The following is a 4,331-nucleotide window of genomic DNA, read 5'->3' as shown; positions in this document are numbered from 1 at the left end:
ACCTGTTCCAGCACTCTGTCACTCTCACAGGGAAGTTTTTCCTCATATTCAGATGGAACTGCCTGCGTTTCAGTTTGTGATGTTTCCTCTCGCTCTATCACTTGGCACCACTGAAGAGAGTCCRCCCCCAAGCTCTYGACACCCTCCCTTCAGGTATTTGTAGCCATACATAAGACCCCCTCTCAGTTTGCTCTTCTCCAGGCTAAAGAGGCCCAACTCTGGCAGCCTTTCTTCATAGGAAAGGTGCTCCAGTCTCCTGATCATCTCCATAACCCTACATTGGGCTCTCTCCAGTAGTTTCATGTCTCTCTGGTACTAGGGAGCCMAGAATTGGATGCAGTACTCCAGATGAGGGTGGCTCACTACGCTCCATCAAATTTTTACTTAGCACATGCAAACAGTGAGTTACAAGAGGGTTTTGAGGTTTGCGGGGGTTTTTTGATGCTCCACGAACATGCCTAAATTAGGGATGGGTTACCAGGCAGCTCAACACTGCACAGTTCTTCCACAGCTCACTACCTTCCTCCTTCCAAAGCCACCACAGCCTCCCAAGAGAAAAGCCAGCACAACCTTTAACACTGCAAATAGCCAACATATTTTCCTACTGCTTTAGGAAAAAATCCTGGATGAACATTTCAGAACAGCAACTCCAAGCAGCACAGCTGTAAGGGAAAACATCAGCCAGATGATTAGTTCAGCACAGTTAAAAGTAATTGAAAGCAGGGCCATAAGATGCTAACAGACACACACACCCCCCAACAGGCAGCCTTGCCTATAGCACAGGTTTATTATATTAGCTCCCACCTTATATTGGTATGATAAGCAGTTACACCACAAGAACACAGAGAATTACTTCCTGGCAACTGCAACGTTTTGCTTCAAGAGCATAGAAGATAAGAAAAAAAAAAAAAAAAAGAACACACCACAACCCACAGTAAAGATTCTAGCTCTTTACTTCTAGCAGTGCATTTCACACACTTTCTCTCCTGTCAGTCAGGCTGCACACGTTAKTGCTCACACATGTCATCCCCACTACTCACATTACACATAGTACTCACATCTCAGTAAAATTAAGCCAAGAGAAGAGAGGGAAGAAAAAAAAATATAAGTTACACAGCTGATAAGCTGAAAGCTCTCTGAAGCCAGACGTCTTTATTTTAACTCATGTCTGAACTGACTCGAGTTCCTAGGGGAAAAGGTCTCAAGAAGGGCTGCCTTGTTTGTTCTTTCCACCCTAGTTGGTAGATCTGACTAAACAGCATCTCTGTGCTGGACTGCTTAGCRCTTTCTGCCTTATGGATGCCTATCAACTCCATAACCACACGGAGAGCCAGGCCACCGCTCCGCAGGACGCGACCCTGCTACAGTGGCATGCTGGCACAGCAGACAAGTCTTGAGAGCAACATCGGGAAGCTCCTCAAAGTCTTCATCAGTGCAGTTTCTACAGCCCTCTGGCTTCAGAGTGGTTTTGTAAGGGGAAGCGGTCAAGCTGCTTAGTGCTATAACACGCATTTGGGTTCTCCACATGCCATGCTCCAAGCAGCATTCTGATGAATTGGGACCATAAACTTCAAGTAAGCAAAAAAGAGGAAGTGGTTGTAATAAATCCACAAGGTGTTACTAGTGTGGAGCCCGCTATATTAAGAAAAATCTCTCAAGTCTAATATAAATTATTTATTCATCCTTAAGCCAGTCATTTTTAAAGTCTCTGCCCACTGCATGCTCTCCCACTCCACACGCAAGAGAAGCCTTGCAAAGCTCCAACCATCAAACAGATGCCAGCAGACGCGCGCAGCTCCTTCTCGCTTGGCTGCGAAGGCCTGCGAGGCAGCCACGGGGACAACACCACAGCAAAGAGGGGTGCAAGTCACCTAGATGCTGAGATGTTCTTAGAGAGTTAATACACGTAGGAGAGAATTGTTCCCCCCTCCCTGAGGCTCAGCAAAATGTATTGACTACCTCTCAAAGACAGGGGAAGGAAAAAAGAGAAAAAAAACAGAACCCAGGAACAAACTTTCCCCAAACATTAATGCCAAAGATGACAACTGTTATGGTGTCTACAAGAGCATATACACAYGCTCTAAAAGAGTTCAAGACAGATTAGATGTCACTGCCCTCACTCAGATGTACCATCTTTCCCAAGTAACTCATTAAATCAAAGGCAAATATGGTATAGCTAAATCACAATATAAGTCAGGTCTTCATACTCTCAATAGTTCATTAACACAAGTTCACACTGAAAGGCYTTCCAAAGATAAACTGCACATCAAATACAGTGGGGCTAGTCAGAGAAATTAAACTTACTCAACAAAACTCTATTAAGAACAGTTGTTTTGGACACTAGGTATAAAATATAGCAACAATCCCTGTAGCCCTGGCAACACTGTTAGCAATTACCTATAGTAATGACAAAAATAAATCTAAGCTAACACAGAGGGACTAAGCACCACTATGTAACATAAYGAGATCTATTATTCTTCCCCCTCCTGCTTCTCCTTCCACCTCATCCAACTTTTCTAGCAGAGAAGTCCAAAGCTTGATTGTATAACAACATGTTTTGTTCTATTCTAMCTTTTTTCTAAGGCATAACACAAAACAGAACAAAGAACCCCAACACTAAGTCAACTCACCATCCTAAGAATGACTCCAACGGAATAATGAATTGTGCGCTTTAAGCTTGTTCTTAGAGCAAGCTCYAAACATCACAGAAAAAATAGTTAAAGAACACAAGTGAGATGACTATAGAGATAGGAYCAATTTTCCAGAGGGATTTCTAGATTCTTGGCCATACACAAACAGCTTTGGGCGAGCATTCATCATTAACGGACAGCACGAGCAACTTGTACTTTACTAACCCCTCAGCTAGATGTACCAGACAGGCATYCATAGTGAATGTGCTCACATACTCCAAACTAAGTCATGCTCCTCCCCATCAGTGGCTGCTGCCTGGGCTAGGGCCATCCAACAGCCAAAATGCAGTTCTCAATGACTTCTCATGGAGCCAGTCTCCAAAGTGGAGGCAAACATGAAGATTTGCTGCCCTATAGCCWACAGCCTTCAACTGTGCCTTCACCTTACCCATTTCAGGGCAAAACAAAACATCGCAGGAACTGAATAGTGAGGCACTGGGTCTCTCCGCTTGGAAGTCTCTGGATTTGAGTCCTGACCACACACCCTCTGCACCCACAAAAGCTTCTTCTAACTTTCGGTTCATCCAGATTCGTATCTGTCATACCTGCCRGACTACAGAGATGCAGTCATTGCTTTACATACATTTTTTACAGTATGTCATATCTGAAAATTGTAATCTAGGTACAAACTTTAAAGTTTAATTTAAGAAAATAGAAGAAATTATGATGTTTACTACTGCCACATTAAATGATGAGATGTGAGAAGGGCCCAGGAGATGGAGGAGCCATATACATACAGCTTCCTTTGGAAGCAYGGCTGCCACCACATAGAAGTTCACTTCTGAATACACTGCAAAACTTAGTAAGACCTTTTTCCCCATCTTTTAAAGAGCAGCCGCTACATTATCGTTATCTATGTACTCTGCAATAGCGCCTAAAGGCCTCAGTTAGATCATCAGGAAGCCCCAGCAAACAACATCCACCAAAATCCACCTGCTTTCCCACAGCATTGAAGATTTTTGCATTGCTGGACATCAGAGAAGCAGAATACTCGCTCACATACCTTACCTGCTTCAGGGCAGCATCATAACTGCTCACTCCAGAGGCAGCGCTTAGAGCATACCGACACAACGCAGCTAGRACCCAAGCACTTTTGCCTGCTTCTCACCCATCAATAAAGCCACTTACCAAGCACCAGGAGCTGCCAGGACTCAGACAGCACGATTTCAACTACAAAAAGCTTCCACGATACTAACTAACTCGTAAGAGAGCAAATAAACTAATTTTAGGTCCCATATTAACTTTTTAAGAACACCTTCTCACTGGGAGCAAAGTACTTTCCCACGCAGAAACTACAAAACCAGAACGAACATCACCGGYCACAGCGGGTTTCCGCACAGAGCTTCTGGGTTTTACCAGGGCCCCGGACACCCCGCGGGGACCCGCAGTGCCCCCGCGGCGCGGCCCGGCCCGGCCCGCCACAGCTCGAGGAGCGACGCCACCGCCGCCGCCCCGCACCGAGAACGACCGTTACGGGCAGTTGGACCAGCGCGCGCGGGAAAACCCCAACCGGCGGCGGCCGCCGCCCGCTCACCTCAGCGCGAGCCCGCCGCCAGAGACCTCCCGAGGCACTGACACCGCCGACCAGAGCGACCGCACGAACCACGATCACCCTTCCGCCAGCGGAGGCACGCCGGGATA

The 4,331-nt window shown here is 46.2% G+C and overlaps 1 protein-coding gene across 2 annotated transcripts in view; it reads right to left on the bottom strand.

Moving 5' to 3' along the window:
• Positions 1-4,331, bottom strand: part of MICU1 (mitochondrial calcium uptake 1) — a 120,890-nt gene extending 116,559 nt beyond the window's left edge. The window contains exon 1 of one of the 2 annotated variants that reach the window (XM_085302047.1): positions 4,225-4,331. The gene's annotated coding sequence lies outside the window, so the exon portion shown is untranslated. The remainder of the gene's footprint in view (positions 1-4,224) is intronic. The other variant, XM_085302049.1, reaches the window with a different exon arrangement.

The sequence above is a fragment of the Rhea americana genome, unplaced genomic scaffold (assembly GCF_003343005.1).
Source record: "Rhea americana isolate MKP2758 unplaced genomic scaffold, rheAme1 scaffold_183, whole genome shotgun sequence".
Lineage (NCBI taxonomy): Eukaryota > Metazoa > Chordata > Aves > Rheiformes > Rheidae > Rhea > Rhea americana.
This window is presented reverse-complemented; position numbering and strand designations above follow the sequence as displayed.